We start from the raw sequence: 21,512 nt of genomic DNA on the forward strand, positions 1-21,512 counted from the left end.
AGAGTCTCACTTTGTTGCCCAGGCTAGAGTGAGTGCCGTGGCGCTAGCCTAGCTCACAGCAACCTCAAACTCCTGGGCTCAAGCAATCCTTCTGTCTCAGCCTCCTGAGTAGCTGGGACTACAGGCATGTGCCACCATGCCCCGCTAATTTTTTCTATATATATTAGTTGGCCAATTAATTTCTTTCTATTTATAGTAGAGACAGGGTCTCGCTCTTGCTCAGGCTGGTTTCAAACTCCTGACCTCAATCGATCCGCCTGACTCAGCCTACCAGAGTGCTAGGATTACAGGTGTGAGCCACTGCACCCGGCCTGCTGTTAATTGTTTTTTTAAATAATTTTAATTTTCTTTTATCTTTTTTTACTTTTTCTGTATAAACTCCTAGAATGCATTTTTAAAATAATTTTAATTTTATTTATTTTTCTTTTCTTTTTTTTTTACTTTTTCTGGTTTTTTTTTTAGACAGGGTCTCGCTTTGTTGCCCAGGCTAGAGTGAGTGCCATGGCGTCAGCCTAGCCCACAGCAACCTCAAACTTCTGGGCTCAAGCAATCCTACTGCCTTAGCCTCCTGAGTAGCTGGTACTACAGGCATGCGCTACAATGCCTGGCTAATTTTTTTTATATATATTAGTCAGCCAATTAATTTCTTTCTTTCTATTTATAGTAGAGATGGGTCTCACTCTTGTTCAGGCTCGTTTCGGACTCCTGACCTCGAGCAATCTGCCCGCCTCAGCCTCACAGAGTGCTGGGATTACAGGCGTGAGCCACCTCGCCCGGCCTTACTTTTTAATTAATAAATTTTTAATGTTATATTTTCTAACTCTAAATTGGTGGTATTCAAGAACACTGTTAATTTTAGTTTATAATCTTGAATTCTTTTTTCATCAGGAGTTCATTTTTTTCAGCAAATATTTATTAAGCACCAAATATTTAAGTGCTGACAACAGCAGGAATAAACAACATAAAAACAGGACCAGGCATAGTGGCCCATACCTATAATCCCAGCACTTTGGGAAGCCCAAGCAGGACGATCACTTGAGGCCACAAGTTTCAGACCAGCCTGGTCAACATAGCAAGATCCCAGCTCCACAAAAAAATTAGAAAAATTAGCTGAGTGTGGTGGCACATACTTGTAATCCCAGCCACTCAGGAGGCTGAGATGGGAGGATCGCTTGAGCCCAGGAGTTCAAGGTTACAATAAGCTATGATTGTGACACTGTCCGCCAGCCTGGGTGACAAAGCAAGACCCTCTCTAATGGCAAAACAAAACAAAACAAAACCCCAAAATACCTTTCTCCATGGAGATTTTATTCTAATGCATGAGCAGATTAGAAATAGTAAGTAAAATATTCAATTATCAGATGGTAAAATGTGCTATGAAGAAAATCAGAGCATGGGAGAAAAGATTAGGGTTGGAGAGGATTTATAATATTAAAATAGGTCATCAGGAAACTTCTGATTGAGAACTTAGATTATATTTGCACAGCAACCCAAAGAGTTGAAAGACAAAGATGGATCTATGTAGCTATTTGGGAAAAGAACAATACCAACAAAAAGCGAAAGCCCTAAGTCAGGATCTTGTCTGGTATGTTCAAAGAACAATAAGTATTCCAGGTTTGCAATAGTAGAGTAAGCAAGGGAAGAGTAATGGGGCAGGAGATAGGAGAAGAGATATTTTTTAGCCAAAGAGAGGGGAAGCCACTGGCAGATTTTATGCAGAAGAGGTATGCTACTTGACTCTCCATCCATTCAACAAATATTTGTTGAGTTCCTACTCATTACTGAGAATGTGTCAAGGAATAAGAAACAGAAAAATTCCTGTTCTCACTGAGCTTATATTGCAGGAAAGAGGACAGTAAAGAAAAACACAGAAAAATTTAAATATTATTTGTCAGAACATGGTAATTGCTATGGGAAAAACAGAAAGCAACTGGGTGCTAGGAGAGGATCTGCAAAATTAATAATTAGATCATTAGGTGCAGGCCTTACTGATCAGGTAACATTTTAGTGAAGACTGAAGAGAAGAAATTATTAACAGGTACATTAAAGAATGCTACAGAGACAGGATTTAACCAACTAACTGGGGAGAGTAGTATGTCATCTGAGAGGGCTACATTATTGTGTTCACTTAAAACTGTTTTTAAGGCTTGAGATTTTACTCTGAATGAAATGCGAAAGAGCAAAGGGTTTTTTTTTTTTTTTTTTTGAGACAGAGTCTCACTTTGTTGCCTAGGCTAGAGTGAGTGCCATGGCGTCAGCCTAGCTCACAGCAACCTCAGACTCCTGGGCTCAAGCGATCCTTCTGTCTCAGCCTCCCAAGTAGCTGGGACTACAGGCATGCGCCACCATGCCCGGCTAATTTTTTTCTATATATATTAGTTGGCCAATTAGTTTCTTTCTATTTATAGTAGAGACGGGGTCTCGCTCTTGCTCAGGCTGGTTTTGAACTCCCGACCTCGAGCAATCCGCCCGCCTCGGCCTCCCAGAGAGCTAGGATTACAGGCGTGAGAAGAGTGAAATGATCTCACATCTCCACATAGTCTCTCACACTGCTGTCTTGACAAAAGCTTCAAGGGTAGAAGCTCAGAGCCTTGTTAGCTATACAGTTATTGTGATAAGAAATGACAGTGAATTAGATAAGGTCAGAATGAGTGGAAATTATGAAAAGATAACAAAGACTAGTTAGAGGAGGACTGAAAATAACTATCTGTTCAGTTTTAGACATGTTAAAATTGAAATACCTACTAAACATCAAAGTAGAGAAGTCTGGGAAGAAAGAGTTAAATTTGGAAGTCAACAGCACATTGATATTTAAATTGAGATTGGCTGACATAACCAAGTGAGGATGAATGTAAACAGAACAATAAAAAACTCAAGACTAAGAACACCAAGGCATTGCAACATTAAAGATCAGGAAGACTGTGGAGTCAGAAGGTAAGAAAGGGAAGAAAAAAGAGTGTATATTATCTTGGAACACAAGAATATACTTCCAGGAAAGACAACTAGGTGTTTTTTTTGTTTGTTTATTTGTTTTTTTAAAGACTAGTCAAGTGCAGTAGTGAGGAGGGGAGAAAGGAGACAACTGTTTTAATTGCTGCCAACAGGTCGAGTAGAAATGAAGATATATTTGTTTGCTGGATTTAAAATTATAGGGGTCGGCCAATGTGGTGGCTCATGCCTGTAATCCTAGCACTCTGGGAGGCCGAGGTGGGCGGCCTGCCACCCTTATTTATTATAGGGGTCATTGGTAACCACACAAGAGCAGTTTCTTTAATAAGGAGGGGCAAAACCCTATTCAAATGGAATGGGTTTAAAAGAGATTGGGTAGAGAAAAATCTAAAAAGTAAACAGCAAGGAAAAGAGAGAAATGGAGTCAAAGTTAGGAGATAAAATGGTATCAAAGTACAGTCATACATCACCTAAGGACAGAGATAAGTTCTGAAAAATGTGTCTTTAGGTGATTTCGTTGTTTTATAAACATCACAGAATGTACTTACACAAACCTAGATGGTGTAGCTTACTACACACCTGGGCTATATGGTTCAGCTTATTGTTCCTATGCTACAAACCTATATAGCTTGTTACTGTACTGAATACTGTAGGCAAATGTAATACAACAGTAAGCATTCACTTATCTAAACATAGAAAAGGTACAATAACAATATGGTATAAAAGATAAAAAACGGTACACCTACTTAGGACACTTACCATGAATGGAGCTTGCAGGACTGGAAGTTGCTCTGGGTGAGTCAGTGAGTGGGTGCTCAGTGAATGTGAAGGCCTAGAACATCACTGTACACTAATGTTGACTTTATAAATACTGCACACTTAGGCTACCCTAAACTTATTAATTTTTTTCTTTCTTCAATAATGAATTAACCATAGCTTACTTTATTAACTTTTTAAGTTTTTTAACTTTTTGACTCTTATAATAACATTTAGTCTAAAACACAATCACAACAATAAAAATATTCTTTGTAAGTTTTGTTTTACTTTAAAATTTTTTTCTTACTTTTTAAACTTTTCTGTTAAAAACTAAGATACAAACACACACATTAGCCTAGACTTACACAGGGTCAGGGGACATGAATATTTCATCTCCCTTTTAATCTCATGGGACCACTGTTGTTGACCCAAATGATGTTGTGTGGTGTATAACTATAGTTTTTTCTAAATATGGAAAATAATGGCAGCTTTGTATTCTCAAAGGAAATATAGCAGTGAAAAAAAGATGAAGTTTTATATATGTATCTATATGTGTATATGGGAATATGCTAATAAAATCTATTACACAGTCACCTAGTTCTAATAGAATTTACTGAATAATTTCATCCTTCATCTACTGATGTGAAATGCCACATTTCTCATGTAATAAATCCTCATATATACTTGGGTCTACTGCTAATTTTTCTATTCTGGGTCATTAATTTTATCACTCCTTCACCTCCCAAGTAGCTAGGACTAGAGGAACATGCCACCACGCCTCAGGCAATCCCCCCACCTCAGCCTCCCAAAGTGCTAGGATGATAGGCGTGAACTACCAGGGCTGGCCCAGTTGTTGTATATATTTTGAGGTTTTATTTTATTTTATTTTTTTTTATTTTTCTGCTAACCCCTCTATGAGGTTTTATTTTATTAGTAGGTGATTTTTATATTTATGGTGTTTGTATTTTCTTGTATTATAATCTTCTTTGTCTTTTCTGTTTTTCATCATGCATTTTCTTTTGTCAAATATTAAAATTACTTTCCTGACATTTCTCATGGTTTATACATTTGCATGAGCCACCACACACAGCCAGTATATTTAGTCAAAAACATTTTAAGCTTTTCTGTTTGTTCAAGTCTCAGTCATGTTCTGAAGCTTTCTTCATGTATATCATCAGTTCTTACAGTTTATTCCTAGATATTTTATCTTTTATAATAGAATTCTTTTTTCCACTTTATCTTCTAATATATATATATGAAGTCTACTGATTTCCATTTATTACACTAGTAGTAAATCAATTCACTGAATTCAAAGTGTTCTGACTGATTCCCATGGGATTACAGTCTATGTATTATCATTTGCAGATAACAATCTTATTTACTTTTTCTGTTTTTATCTTCCTAATATCTCTTTTCTAATAATATCAGTATCTCAGTAACATTATTAAAAAGTGGTAACTCATCCGATTTAACATTATATATATATGAACACATATGCATTATATTTTTATATACATATATTATGTATGTAAAAGGAAAGATCAACCTTTTTAGCTACTGACATAATTATAGTAACAGATTTCCTAGTATTGTAATCCCTTGGATTCTTGGGGGGGAAAGATCACAATTTATAATGGTACATGGTGTTTATTAAAAAGTAAACGTGTATTTCATTTGAGATAATTATTGATTCACTTGCAGTTGTACTAAATATAAAGAGATAGAGTATAAGTACTGTCCAATAATTAACACCTTGTAATACTATAGTACAATATTACAATAAAGATATTGATAGATATAATACACTAATCTTCAGATTTCCTCAATTTCACATGTACTCATTTGTGCATGTCTGTTTAGTTCTATACATGTTATTATCTATGTAGCTCATGTACCTACCCATGACCACAGTTGGGATACAGAACAGTTCCATCACCATAAGGATGATTCTTGTTACCCTGTTATAATGCACAGCTCTTTTAATGTGCTACTGAAATTATATGCTGATATTTTATTTACCATTTTATATCATTATACCTAAATATGTGGATAAGAAAATTTCAAGTCAATATTCTTTAACTCAGAAAAGTATAACTGAAGTCACAAATTTCCTGCCTCAGCGAGCTGTTGTTAACACATGAATGAATGCCTTAAAAAGACAAGCACACAGGCAGGGCGCGGTGGCTCACGCCTGTAATCCTAGCACTCTGGGAGGCCAAGGCAGGTGGATTGCTCGAGGTAAGGAGTTTGAAACCAGCCTGAGCAAGAGCAAGACCCCGTCTCTACTATAAATAGAAAGAAATTAATTGGCCAACTAATATATATACAAAAAATTAGCCAGGGATGGGGGCACATACCTGTAGTCTCAGCTACTTAGGAGGCTGAGGCAGCAGGATTGCTTGAGCCCAGGAGTTTGAGGTTGCTGTGAGCTAGGCTGGTGCCATGGCACTCACTCTAGCCTGGGCAACAAAGCAAGACTCTGTCTCAAAAAAAAAAAAAAAAAAAAAAAAAGACAAGCACACAGCTATCACAACATTTTGTAAAGATATGTGAATAACAGCCAGGCACAGTGGCTCATGCCTGTAATCCTAGCACTTTGGGAGGTATGAAGATATGTTGAGGCAAGGAGTTCAAGACCAGCTTGAGCAACATCGTGATGAAACCTCATCCCTTAAAAAAAAAATTAGCCAGGCATGTTGGTGTGCATCATGTAGTCCCAGCTACTCGTAGGCTGAAGCAGGAGGATTGCTTGATCCCAGAGTTTGAGGTTGCTGTGAGCTATGATGACACCACTGCACTTCAGCCTGGGTGACAGAGCAAGACCCTGTCTCAAAAAAAAGGGTATGTGAATATTTACAAATTTGCTTCCATAAAATTTTTTTTTTTTTTTTTTTGAGACAGAGTCTCGCTTTGTTGTCCAGGCTAGAGTGAGTGCCATGGCGTCAGCCTAGCTCACAGCAACCTCAAACTCCTGGGCTCAAGCAATCCTCCTGCCTCAGCCTCCCGAGTAGCTGGGACTACAGGCATTCGCCACCATGCCCGGCTAATTTTTTATATATATATATATATATCAGTTGGCCAATTAATTTCTTTCTATTTATTGTAGAGACGGGGTCTCGCTCTTGCTCAGGTTGGTTTTGAACTCCTGACCTTGAGCAATCCGCCTGCCTCGGCCTCCCAGAGAGCTAGGATTACAGGCGTGAGCCACCGCGCCTGGCCCGCTTCCATAAAATTTAAAGCATATCTAGTCTGTATTTCACCAAATTAGGTAATTAGCTTGAGATATGTTTAAGTCCTTTTTGTATATCTAAAATTAAAGTAAAACAAGCCTTACTCATTCAGCACAATCAGCACAAACTGAATTTTTACTCAAGCAAGTTTTTCAGTTTCCTTTTTTGTTGTTGTTGTAGGCTTTTAGGATTAATATCATGCTTACTTTCCTTCCTTTCTTATTCTCTGAAAATGTTTACATAGTATTCTAAAGTTTTTGTATAATTAAACTCATTTAGATCAGGTTTTTTAGGTAATAGTAGTAGCTTTTTGAAAGACTTCTTCATTACATTTATGATGACTGGTCAGCTAAATTTTCTGTACTCGGATTGGTAAATTATCTTTTCTTCTAAAAAAATCTGTTTCAGCCACACTTTTACATTTATTTGTACATAATTAAACACAAATTTCTCATAAGTCTCTTTCTCTTCTGTATCTGGAGTTATTTGCTTTTTAGCAGTTCTCATTTTATATAATCTATATTTCCCCTTGTTTTTGTTAATTTCCAGATTAGATTTGCTAAATAAAATTATATGTTCATTTTCCCAAAAATGACCCAATATTTGAATAGTAATTATCTTTGTTTTCTAATTGATTTCTGCTTTCATCATTTCAAACAGTCCTCTTTTTCTTAGGATCATTTACTTCTCTTTTCTTAGGAGTATATTGTTCTCTTATTGAGCTGAATGATTTACTTAGTACATTTTCATTCTTTCCCCTTTTATTAATACTTAAAGGTACCCTGCCTTTTAATATAGCATTTACCTGAAATGCTCATATGCCTGAAAACCAAAATTTGTTATTTTCCAGAAATTCTGGGATTTGGGGAATTTCCAGCTAGTAGGGTGTTCGTTTTTATGAATTTTTACTTTTAGTGCATCATGTAAGAGAATATTTGTTTTTACATCTGGTAGAAGCTTACTGCATGCTCAATTCCTGTGAGTATCCCTCTCTTGTAGACTGATTTGTGTTTCCCTCCCCCTAATAAATTCATACACTGAAATCTTAAATGTGTATTAAGAGATAGAACTTTAAGAAGGTAGCTAAAGTTAAACAAGGTCACAAGGGTGGAGCTCTAATCCCACAGAACTGATATCCTTATAAGAGGAGGAAGAAAGACCTGAAATATCTACCAATACCCCCATGTCCCACCCTGCATAAACACAGCAAGGACATAGCTACTACAAACCAGGAAGAAGAGGCCTCATCAGAAACCAATCCTGATAGCACCCTGATGATCCTGGACTTCCAACCTCTATAACTGTGAGAAAATAAATTTTTGTTGTTTAAGCCACCCAGTCTGTGGTATTTTGTTATGGCAACCCTAATAGACTAATACCACACCATTTTATATATATACACACTTATTTATGTATGTATGTACGTATGTATGCATGCGAGTGACAGGGACCCAGCTAGAGTGCAGTGTTGTCATCATAGCTCACTGCAACCTCAAACTCCTGAGCTCAAGCAATCTTTCTGCCCCAGCCTCCCAAGCTGGGACTACGGGAACGTAGTGCACAGTGGCTCACATCTATAATCCTAGCACTCTGGGAGGCCAAGGCAGGAAGACTGCTTGAGGCTTGAGCTCAGAAGTTCAAGACCAGCCTGAGCAAGACTAAACTCTCTCAAGACCAGCCTGAGCAAGAGTGAAACACCAAAAGGAAAAAAACCAAAAAACCCAGCAGGGTGTTGTGGCCCATACCTGTAGCCCCAGCTACACAGGAGGCTGAGGCAGAAAGATTGCTTACAGCCCAGGAGTTGGAGGTTACAGTGAGCTACAATCACACCATTGCTCTCTACCCAGGACAGCAGAGTGAGACTCTGTCTCAACAAAAAGAAAAAAGGCAACTGGACCCACTCCTCACAACCATCAGCACCCAACCCCCCCCCCGCTTTTTTTTTTTTTTTTTTTTGAGACAGTCTCGCTTTGTTGCCCAGACTAGAGTGAGTGGTGTGATGTCAGCCTAGCTCACAGCAACCTCAAACTCCTGGGCTCAAGCAATCCTCCTGCCTCAGCCTCCCGAGTAGCTGGGACTACAGGCACGCGCCACCATACCCGGCTGATTTTTTCTCTACATATTAGCTGGCCAATTAATTTCTTTCTATTTATAGTAGAGATGGGGTCTCGCTCTTGCTCAGGTTGGTTTCGAACTCCTGACCTCAAGCAATCCGCCCGCCTCGGCCTCCCACAGTGCTAGGATTACAGGCGTGAGCCACCGTGCCTGGCCCATTCCCCTTTTTAAAAAAATAGAAGTAGGTATATTTTTAATTCATTTCTAGGATGGGGAATTTTTCTGCCAGGAAGATATCCAAAAGTACATAAAAAGAAAAGACTGAGATGTAGCCTTAAAACGGTAACAAGAAAAATACAATGTCTCAACATAAACATGAACAAAGATTTGAACACACAACTTATAAATTAAAATAGAAGAACAAGGAAAAAATGTTCAACTCACTAGTAGGGAAAGAAAGTTCAAAAACAGGGTTTTCAGAGTTTGCCATTATTATCAGTGACTGCCAAGAAGCACAGGAGAATAAAGACAATGACCAATGAGACCTCTACAAACATACTCAGAGAATCTAAAGTAAAAATTACAAACAGGGAGACATAAAAAATAAAAGTTACAAAAATATCTTTAAATATTTCCTTTTAAAAGATTATGAATCCACATTTGAAAGCATATATTTACTAACAGGATTGGCTTCAGTCTCAGGAAAGTCAACTAAATGCTTACTTTAGTGTCATTTCTAGTATCACAAAACTTATGAATAATCAACTTGATATAACAGATTACTACCAAATATAATCAGTTTAGCATTGTCAGGAATATAAACAAGACATGTCATTTGAGTTTATGGCAAGTATTTCAGTTTATGCAATTATTTTAATATTCACTTTGAAATAAAGGTAAGCATTTTATTAGAAACACAGAGCAAAGACTTTCCTCATGAACCTGTGATGAAATTTAATAAAGAAGTTGAGGAATTTGTATTTTGCAAAAGTGAGATGCTGAAATAGTCATGATTATAAAAGCTATTAATTTCATGTCCTAAAATAATATCAAATAAACAAGGAAACAGTCTGACAATACAAATATCAAAAATACATTATCCCTGGCTGGGTGTGGTGGCTCACGCCTATAATCCTAGCATTCTGGGAGGCCAAGGTGGGCACATCATTTGAGGTCAGGAGTTCGAAACCAGCCTGAGCAAGAGCAAGACTCCATCTCTACTAAAAAAAATTAGCTGGAGAATTAAAAATATATACATAAAAAATTAGCTGGGCATGGTGGCACATGTTTGTAGTCCCAGCTACTTGGGAGGCTGGAGCAGTAGGATTGCTTGAGCCCAGGAGTTTGAGGTTGCTGTGAGCGAGGCTGATGTCACAGTACTCTAGCCCAGGCGACAGAGTAAGATTCTGTCTCCAAAAAAAAAAAGGGGGACATTATCTACAACAGTGTGAACATTATCCTATGTTTAAGCAAATAAATGCTGATAGATTTATCATAAGACAGAACAATAAAAACTGCATTTATATCACTGATTCTAAACTTCATAGAATTTTAGTATATTAGCCTAAATCATATTATACATATTAGCCTTTAAGTGAAATATTTCATTTTCTTTAGTCTTTGAATCTTTCAAGAAAAACTCCTAAAAAAAAGAAAAAACAATAAAAAATTGCTATTTGGAAATTCATCACATTATCTGAAACTTAATTGAAAGCAAAATGTCTATTTAGTTCAAAATTTCACAAGAGAACTCCAAAATAAATAGTTTTTAGCCATAATCAATCACCTTTTTTTTTTTTTTTTTTTTTTTGAGACAGAGTCTCACTTTGTTGCCTAGGCTAGAGTGAGTGCCCTGGCATCAGCCTAGCTCACAGCAACCTCAAACTCCTGGGCTCAAGCGATCCTGCTGCCTCAGCCTCCCGAGTAGCTGGGACTATAGGCATGCGCCACCATGCCCGGCTAATTTTATATATATATATATATTAGTTGGCCAATTAATTTCTTTCTATTTATAGTAGAGAGACGGGTCTCACTCTTGCTCAGGCTGGTTTTGAACTCCTGACCTCAAGCAATCTGCCTGCCTCGGCCTCCCAGAGTGCTAAGATTACAGGCGTGAGCCACCATGCCGGGCCAATCAATCACCTTTGATATGGACATAATAAAGAATAGTATTTTAAAAAGAAGAAAATGTTAGAGGGGAAAAAAAAGTAAAATAAAGTGTGCTCTCAGCTCCAAACAAAAACATTGAATTCTTAAAGTCTTTCTTTTTTTTTCCAGCTGACACCCTGAATGCAAGAATTATTATTATTATTTTTTTTGAGACAGAGTCTCACTGTGTTGCCTGGGCTAGAGTGCTGTGGCGTCAGCCTAGCTCACAGCAACCTCAAACTCCTGGGTTTAAAGGATCCTCCTGCCTCAGCCGCCCAAGTAGCTGGGACTACAGGCACTCGCCACCATGCCCGGCTAATTTTTTTTCTATTTTTAGTTGTTTGGCTAATTTCTTTCTATTTATAGTAGAAACGGGGTTTTGCTCTTGCTCAGGCTGGTCTCGAACTTCTGAGCTCAAGCAATCCTCCCACCTCGGCCTCCCAAAGTGCTAGGATTACAGGCGTGATCCACTGCGCCCGGCCTTGCAAGAATTCTTAAAGTCTTCATTGATATGATTCTATTAGGCATAAAATTTGAATAAGCTTGCTGAAGTATTTCTACAAAGACTGCTAATCATTTTTAGTAGTTGATGACAAAAGATTTTTGAGAATTACCCAAGCTGTTAATGTGTAAAATAAAAATAAAATCCCTAAGCCTCCCCATCTACTGAACAGACTAGACTCCCTGTTGGCCAAGGGCACCTCAGAAAAAGCCTTAAAACTGACTTCCCAGCCATGAAGAGAAGGAAAGTAGGCCATGCCTCTTGTTACCCTTTCCCTCTAGGAGTTTAGACACACCAACACTCATGCTAAAGTAGACATCATAAGAATAAAACAGACTCTTTGTAGAAATAAGATTCTAAATCACAAACAGTACCTAAGGCCATCTAACACAAAGGTTAAATCATGCCTGTAGGCTATCAATTTGCATAACAGATCACTCTGAGTTGCTATATTGTGGCTTGTTCTTAGTAACATTTCTCTCTTCTGATTCTAAGCCTTTAGACAAAGCTTTATTTCTTAAGCAATTATAAATAGAAGACTTTCTGAACCCATCTATAACCTGCAAGTCCCCACCTTTTCCAGCCAAACCAATGTATGCTTTCCATATAGTGATTTACGATTTTTATCTGCAATTCCTGCCTGCCTAAAATGTATGAAACCAAACTGTAACCTGAATGACTCAGAACCACTTACTCATGGCTTCTTGGGTTTGCGAATGCCCAGGCTATGGTCACTCACATTGGCTCAGAACAAACCTCTTTAAATTATTTTACAGAGTTTTTGTTCTTTTTTTTTTTTTTTTTTTTTAAGTTTCAGGGTAGAGAGTGGTGGCTCATGCCTGCAACCCAAGCACTTTGGGAAGATTGCCTGAGGCCAGGAGTTCAAGACCCACTTGGGCAACATGGAGACCCAGCCTCTACAAAAATACACATATATGTTAGCTGGGCATGGTGGCCTGCACCTGTAGTCCCAGCTATATGGTAGATAGACCTAGGCAGGAGGATCGCTTAACCCCAGGAGTCTGAAGTTGCAGTAAGCTATGATGACACCACTACATTCAAGCCCAGGCAACAGAACCAGACCTGGTCTCAAAACAAACAAACAAGAAGAGCAGTTCCAAGGTTCAAAGTTCCTTTGAGAATACACAGTAAAACACCTGTTCTAAATCTCATTCTGCTTTGCACAAAATGTTAATGATACCATTAAATATGCTATTTTGTATGTCTTGCACATCAGACATTTAGATATGTAAAAACACGCATGCTTGACCGCACAGGATGATAAATAACACCGAATTTCTGCTTTGACTATTTGGCCAAAGATATCTGCATCTCATATCTCCTAACAACAAAATGAATGTGATTGAGAAAAAAATCATATAGAATGGAAAAATCAGTAAAGAAAAATAAAATAGTCATTCAATTGATACAGACAATAGAATAAAGTAATGGCTCTGAGTGATATGAGAATCAGAAAAATAGGATGTTTTGTTCACACCCCCCAAGTTGGATGTTTAGTGAATAATTATAGCCTAGAATTTCATTTATAGAATTAATGTTTATAAATAGAAATTCAGTAGGTTATTTTTCATCATACTTAAGATGCTAGATATTTAAATTAACTTGCCATGTATTTAAATTTATAAAATTGAAATTTATCCCACAAATACAATTGTACTTGGTTGGAAAAAAAAAGAAATTTAAATTTAAAGGAAGGGCTAGCCATTATTAAATGTTAAAAAAAAAAAAGTACCTGAACAAAGGAAAGTCTTAATATTATACTCTGTAGATAACAATATCAATATACGAAGACTTATTAAAAGTAGTTTATTGGTACCCCCTGAAATAGAAACTACAATAATATATTTTAGGAGTGCATATAATCTTTATATGACACTTACTGCAAAGTTCTTCCTATCATTTTACTACTGGGCAGATATTGAAACCAGTGTGCATGCGAAGAAACCTGGGTGCAGATGAAAATTAACACACAATTTTATCATCTTGCAAGCCAATTATATACACCTCCATTGCAATGTTTCCAGATAAAAGATTTACAGACAAATTTTTACCAAATGATCGTGTGAAACATAAGTTACTTGCAAAAAAATGTTAGAAATTAGAAATATAAGGCAAGAATCTTAAGTCTGCTTCTGAAATATTCAGAGAACATTTTCAAGAAAAGTACAAAGCTTCAGATTGTGGCATATAATCAAAAGAGAATCAAAGCATCTGAGAACAGGAATAAAAAGAAAATGCTAAACAAAAATATTAAATAAAATTAAATATATAGATAATTCAACCAAGCATTTTATTTTGGTGGGGAGGGGACAAGTTCTCTAGAGGGCTTGATAAAATACACACATAAACCATGCATTTTAATAGAAAAATCACCAAATATTTCCTTTTCAAAAGCAGACCATAATGGCTTTTCTTAAATTACTACCATCAGTGCTAGACTTGAATTTTGTATTCTAAACTGAAGCCCAAGCTCTATTCTCATTCTCCTCATATTATCCTCACTGTGATCAAGCATAAGCCAAAACATATTACTAAAAGTTTATTTCCTTGAGAAAATATTATAATAAAATAACAGCAATAATAATAATATACAAATTATCATGTGATATAAACTTTCACCAGCAAAAAGCTCTTCTTGCTATTTATTATGTATATATGTATATATGTTTTAGAGATAGGATCTTACTGTCTCCCAGGCTGGAGATCATACCTTGAATTCCTAGGCTCAAGTGATATTCCTGCCTCTCATGTAGCTAGGATTACAGATTACACCCATTGCACCAGCCTCTACTTGTTATTTAATCTAAAGTAAAGAACAAACAAAAGGTGCGAATTTGTCCTAGTTATTAGCAGCAGAGGACAAGAAGTGTTCAGGTTCTTTTTTATCCTTATTTCATTCCTGACATAAAAAAAACAAATCACTGCAATAGCACATATATAATTTAATCCATAGTTTTTCTCTCAGGATTTCTCCCCATCTCTAACTAGTTGTGAAAAGAGGTACAATTTACAACTATGTACCCAGTGATTTTGACTCATAAAGTAAGGTTAAACAGGAAAAGAACTTCTCTTTCACCATGTATTCAACCTTGTCTCCCTATTAATGAATTTATAGAGACTTTAATTCTGATGTCTCCCCCCAAATCTTCATTCATTTCCATACAGCTGTATCACAGAATTAATAATGTGCATTTATTGAGCAGTCTATATATGAGCATCTCTGGAGTGATTTACAATCATTAAAATGAAATCAAAGATACAGACAGACAACCATAAAAAGCAGTTTGAGAATTAGTGAGTCAAAGTGATGACATTTAGACTTAATTCTCTGGGACTAAAGAAGCTATGCCTTCAAACAATTTGGTTCAATAATGACTTTTTCCATTAGCAAGATCAACAAAGAAATGAGAAACATTCACATTCACCATACCTCATTATGTACATCATTAAAACAAACCACAATACGGATGCAAGCAGATATCCCTTACATTCTACACTATAAGAGAAAGTGAACTGTTCAATCAGCCAAATGCAGCACTGATTAGAGAAGTTCCCACTACATAATGAAAGCAAGAATTGAGGATGAACCTGATTAAACTAATTACGGTAGTTTTAATCTTTCTGGCACATTTATAGCAGAGGCTGCACAGTCCAATAGAAGAGATCTGCTTCTCCCCTCCATTTAAGGGAGTGTATGCTTCCATAACAGAAGTTATTTTGGGAAAAGAGTGGCACCTTGTTTTATATTCAAAGCTTTAGGACAGATCAAAGCCCTTTAGCTGTTTGTGTATGTAAATGAAGAAAAAGGCTTTCCTAAATGTAAAAATCCAGGATAATTTGCATAATTGCCGCAGCCATGGAGAAGCTGGGCTTTGTGCCAATTGTTCTCTTCTCTACTACAAAATAACTCCAGTTCAAGCATCTCCCAAAGTAAACAATCAAAATAAAGGTAAGAAAACAGAATCCATCATAGCAGGACTTAGAGATATCTATATACAATCAGGTCTTCTTGCTTGAATAGCTTTTGTCAACAAGAAATTAGGAGTGGAAGGGTAGCAGTGGGATAATGTGGACTTGCATTCTGGACCTTTTTGTAGTTGGCATAAGAGAAAAATGCACTCAGAGATGGCCGGCTGCCCACATAGCACAGGTAATATGAGAAACACAACACCTCATAGTACTAACGATAAAATTCTTTCACTTGGGCTCATCTGGTACCCCCTTTTAGGGGATAGTCATTAAGATGTATTAAATGCTTTCAAAAGGTGTTTGACAACTAAAAATATTTTCTTAAACCAAGAGCATATTCTCTTGTTTTTAAATGGAGATACTATAGACAGCTTAGTTTACCACTTGGTGTTGTCGTAAAATACTTAAAAGTTTTTGTTTGACATTTTATAAGATGAATGTGTTTTATAAGGGCAGTCTCCAAAGGTGTTCTTTACAAAAAAATCCATGAAATAGCTACATGTAGTAGCATTACTAATAATAACACTAATTTCTTCAAAATAGGAAAAGTACAGATTGTTTAAGTAGACATAAAAGTTTAACTACAGATTTTTAGCAAATGAACGAGGAGAAAATATTTGAGCAGTTCAGTTATAACAGTATATTTAAAAACAACATCTTTGGGCTATGGAAATAAATCTTCATATTCTCAAACTACATTTTAAGGATTCTGTTTTTGGTGGTGATGATGGTATTTGTTTTATGTTTACAGATCTTACCTTCAGTCTTATTGAACTGTTTTTAAAGCATTTTCTGTGTTGATCATGCAAAAACTAAAAAGATCACCCTGACACTCAAGGAGCCATCACTAGTAAAAGAAAGAGATAAACATTAATAATTATGATACAATGTGCTATATGTTAAAAACAGAACTGTATGCAATGAAAGCAAAGAGGATAGAGTAACTGCTCGAAAGGCAGAGAAAATGTTTAGCTGAGTTTTTCTACTCTCTCATCCTCCTTCCTTTCTCTATTACACAGTGAACCTTTTTATCCTTTTTGCTTTTTATTTAGGAATTTAGTAACCTTAAATTTACTTTTCTAATGTTTCTCTATTATCTTAGGTAATTTATTTATTTATTTTTCTAAAGACAGGGTTTCCCTCTGTCACCCAAGCTGGAGTGCAGTGGCATGATCATAGTTCACCATAACCTTTAACTCCTGGGCTCAAGTGATCCTCCTGCCTCAGCATCCCAAGTAGCTGGGACTACAGGTGCATTCCACCACCCCCAGCTAATTTTTCCATTTTTTAAATAGAGATGGGATCTTGCTAGGTTGCTCAGGCTGGTTCCAAACTCTTTGCTTCAAGCAATCTTCCTGCCTCAGCCTCCCAAAGTGCTACTAGGTGTGAGCTGCCACACCCAGCTGGTAATTTAAGTCTTGAAGTTGAGACAAACAGAAGAAAAAAAAAGACACTAAGTATGTTTAGGAGAATTTCTACTTGTTTGATAATTCCTAACTGTCATAATTGCCCAAATCATCATAATCAACAAACAGCGTAAAAAGAAGTTACCAAGCTCCCCTGCCTTTGGCTTGTAATTTTCAGTATCTACTTTTGATTTCTTCTGCAGTCTTTTGGAGCCCCCTACCCATAAAATCAAGTAATGAATGAGGAAATACAGGATAGTTATACTCAGCAATTTTGCTAAAAAATGGGAAGGTGGGGTTCAGAAGCAGGTTCCATGTTGTTTCATTATTTTTCCTGTGAAAGTTACTACCAAATCCTGCAGAAAGACGTAAGGATCATCTTTCTGCTTTCACATATATTCTCAGATGTTAGTGATTCAATGTAACTTGGCTAAAAATAGCTAAAATATTCTAGTGTATATATCTACCATCTGTGCATTTTTGTCAAAATGCTTTTGTATACCTCCTAAACTCTTACTTCCTAATATAGAATTTTTTATTGCAAGCTTGTATACTTGACTTGAGATGTCTTCCAAAAATGAAGGTAAAATATATATACTAATCATATATACCTCTCTTAACTCTTGACATTAGGCATTTGTTGGCGTAAACTGACAGTCATTTGTAATAAAAAGGCAAAAATTATTCAGTAGGCCTTAGATGATGGCCTGTTCTTTTTCTTTTCTTTTCTTTTTTTTGAGACAGAGTCTCACTCTGTTGCCCAGGCTAGAGTGTCATGGTGTCAGCCTAGCTCACAGCAACCTCAAACTCCTGGGCTCAAACAATCCTTCTGCCTCAGCCTCCCAAGTAGCTAGGACTACAGGGACGCGCCACCATTCCTGGCTAATTTTTTTTTTTCTCTATGTGTTTTTACTTGGCCAATTAATTTCTTTCTATTTTTAGTAGAGACAGGGTCTCGTTGTTGCTCAGGCTGGTCTCGAATTCCTGAACTCAAACAATCCGCCTGCCTCAGCCTCCTAGAGTGCTACGATTACAGGAGTGAGCCACTACGCCAGGCCTTTCTATTTTTTAATCTGGGGTTTGGGGAAGGTAGATAATATTAGACATAAAACAAGTTTCCCTTTCTTCTTGCAAGATAATTTTTAATTGCTACTTCTTAAAGAGGTTGGTTTAAAAAACATACACAAACAGATAATCTTTAAACAGACCAGCAACACCCAAGGGTTAAACTGAGCTTTGCCAGTTATATCCTGGAACCCCAATATGCCTCACTTCTATTCCTCTTTTAGTAGTTAAACCTCTGCAACTCATCTTTAAACCTGATCTCTAATGCCACCTGCTTTTGTGACCTCAAGAAGCTCTACAAATCTGCTCCAATGTTATTCCTGCTTGGCTTCCTTTTTTGTTTGTTTGTTTTGGTTTGGTTTTTCTTTTGGAGACAGGGTCTTGCTCTGTTGCCTGGTGATGAGGGCATTAGCATCATCATAGCTCACTACAACCCCAAACTCTTGGGCTCATGCAATCCTCCTGCCTTAGTCTCCTGAGTAGCTGGGACTAAGGGACACGCCACCATGTCCAGATAATTTTGTCTATTTTTTTGTAGAGACAGGGTCTTGCTATGTTACTCAGGGTGGCCTTGAACTCCTGACCTCAAGCAATCATCCTGTCTCAGCCTCCCAAAGGGTAGGATTACATGTGTGAGCCACTGTTCCTGGCTCTGGCATCACCTTCACTCCTGCATGAAGACCAAGGTAGTTCACTATTAATTGTGCACATATTTATAAAATAAAAGTCAGGCATTGTATCATCCATAAGATTTAACATTACAGTTCTAAGTGATATGGTATTTGTCAAATAGAAAAGTGTTCCAAAAAATCAATTTTAACTTTTAATTTTTCCTCTTTCTAAGAGAAATAATATTACCATAAAGGAGGACCACAGACTTTAGAAAAAGATGTGTACGGTCATGTAATTCTTATTTTAAAATTCTATAAAGCTAAAAGCACTACATCACACCTTTAGAAGTGAAAAATAAATAAATAAAATGAAAAATAATTTTAAAATAATTTTATAAAAAAGAAAGCTAAAAGCAACAATATACACAGAACATGATTTAAAAAATGAAACAACCCACTTTGTAAACCAGGACAAGGAAGAGTCAACCCAAGATCTGTTAAGAAGGAAGAATAGGCCGGGCCCGGTGGCTCACGCCTGTAATCCTAGCTCTCTGGGAGGCCGAGGCGGGCGGATTGCTCGAGGTCAGGAGTTCGAAACCAGCCTGAGCAAGAGCGAGACCCCGTCTCTACCATAAATAGAAAGAAATTAATTGGCCAACTAATATATATATACAAAAAATTAGCCGGGCATGGTGGCGAATGCCTGTAGTCCCAGCTACTTGGGAGGCTGAGGCAGGAGGATTGCTTGAGCCAGGAGTTTGAGGTTGCTGTGAGCTAGACTGATGCCATGGCACTCACTCTAGCCTGGGCAATAAAGTGAGACTCTGTCTCAAAAAAAAAAAAAAAAAAGAAGGAAGAATAGAAAAACACTGAGGCAGTCTTTTCCAAAGTTTTTTAATGCAACACAACAGGCTGATTTTTTCCTCCATTCTTTTCTCCTCTATACTTTACATTTTCTTAGTACTCACACTAAAAGGCTGTCAAATTCTTGTTTTATAGTACAACTGACAAAATCCTGTGAGACATCCTAAGTGTGCATTTGTCCTTTTTTATTTATTTTGTCCCCAAAACCCTTCTCTTTCTACCAAATCTTAACAAAGTTGTCAAAATCTAATTTTATTTTTATTTATTTATTGATTATTATTATTTCGAGACAAGGTCTTGTTCTGTTGCACAGGCTGGAGTGCAGTGGTGTGATCATCTGCAATCTCAAACTCTAGGGCTTAAGCAATCCTCCTGCATCAGCCTCTCAAGTAGCTGGGCTTACAGGCATGCCTGGCTAATTTTTTTTGTTATTTTTTTGTGGAGATGGGGTCTTGCAATATTGCCCAGGTTGGTCTCAAACTCTTGGCCTCAAGTAATCCTCCCTTCTCCGAGCTGCCAGGATTACAGGCAGGAGGCACCGTACCCAACTTTTCAACACCTAATTTTATATATAAGCTCCTTTTTGCATATTCTCATGACCTTCTCTCAGTGATTCTGTGATTCACATGAACACTCCATATTTCTATTATGGCAGTTATGACATTACAGCATAATTACTTGTTTACGGCACATGGGAAAATGAATTAATCGAAGAATGCTGTGAGTCTACACCAGACATTATATCCAAAATTAAGTGATATAAAACTTGACCCTCTTTTGTGTAAGCACAAAGCAAATATTAGCCCTTCTGAATAGTTATCTTAGGTGTAAAAAACACAATAAAAATACAAATTTAAGTTGATGAAAATGTTTAAAATTTGTGATGGTTGTACAACTCTGTATATACTTAATACACTGAATATACTAAAAAACCTGAATTTTACATTTTAAAAGGATAACTTTTATGGCATTTGAATTTTATCAATAATACATATACATTTTATCTAAAACTGGGCTAACCTAACACAGGGCACAATTTAAAGGGACTACTTTATCTAGAAAATCTAATACACTATTGCTATCTAGCAGAAACATCAAAAAAGGAAAGTGAAAACCTAGGTAATATCAAACCAATATTTTCCCAACAATTCCATTTCAAACCATTGGAATTTGCAGCAATTTAAAATTACTAGGCAAACCATCTACATTGAGCAAGATTATTTTCATTATTATTATTTCATTATTTCCATTATTATCGAATTATTTAAGAATCTATATTAATCTACCAGTTCAATAGTTTAATAAAATTTCAGGCCAACAAGCCTTAAATAATTTTAATGTGGGCTCTAATAATACTCTACATGGTTGGTCCGATGGTAGTGAGTTATCTCACTTGATTGTTCAGTCAGTTACAGAATCCTTGTTCTACCACTTTCCCCCCTTCTCACTACTGCACCTGACTAGTCTTAAAAATAATAATAGTGATTCTGTATAAAAATCACTAAAATTCGAACTTACTTCTTTAATAAACTATTTCTTAAATAATCTAATGAGTTGGCACAGATCTTTCTTTTCTAAACAGAAAACTATCTTTTGGAAGGGTACGTATAATTATGGCTATAAATTTCATTTATAATTCATTGGGTTCATTAAATTCATTCATAAAGACTAAAGTAACATCAAATAAACTATCCAGTGACAAAATGTTAGTTAACGTAGCACCAAATTTCAATGCTATTTTGATCTAATTTGCAATCACTACACAGTGGTAGTGAAATATCCCCCGCCCCATCCTTTTCTGTTCACACAAGTTTCAGTTTTTAATCACCTGCTATAGGAAACAGATGTTTTGGCTTTTTTTTTTTCCTTTGTCACAAAAGCATATTTTTTGGCTTAGTATATACTAAGAGTGTATACTAAGTACACACTCATTTAT

General features: G+C 36.6%; 1 protein-coding gene across 8 annotated transcripts in view; it reads right to left on the reverse strand.

Moving 5' to 3' along the window:
- ASH1L (ASH1 like histone lysine methyltransferase) overlaps positions 1-21,512 on the reverse strand; it is a 208,151-nt gene that overhangs the window by 149,779 nt on the left and 36,860 nt on the right. Inside the window, exon 1 of one of the 8 annotated variants that reach the window (XM_076000204.1) lies at positions 16,389-19,548. The exons of the other annotated variants lie outside the window; for them this stretch is intronic. The gene's annotated coding sequence lies outside the window, so the exon portion shown is untranslated. Of the gene's footprint in view, positions 1-16,388; positions 19,549-21,512 lie in introns of those variants that run through there. 8 annotated transcript variants of the gene reach the window in all.

Source organism: Microcebus murinus, chromosome 2, assembly GCF_040939455.1.
Source record: "Microcebus murinus isolate Inina chromosome 2, M.murinus_Inina_mat1.0, whole genome shotgun sequence".
Lineage (NCBI taxonomy): Eukaryota > Metazoa > Chordata > Mammalia > Primates > Cheirogaleidae > Microcebus > Microcebus murinus.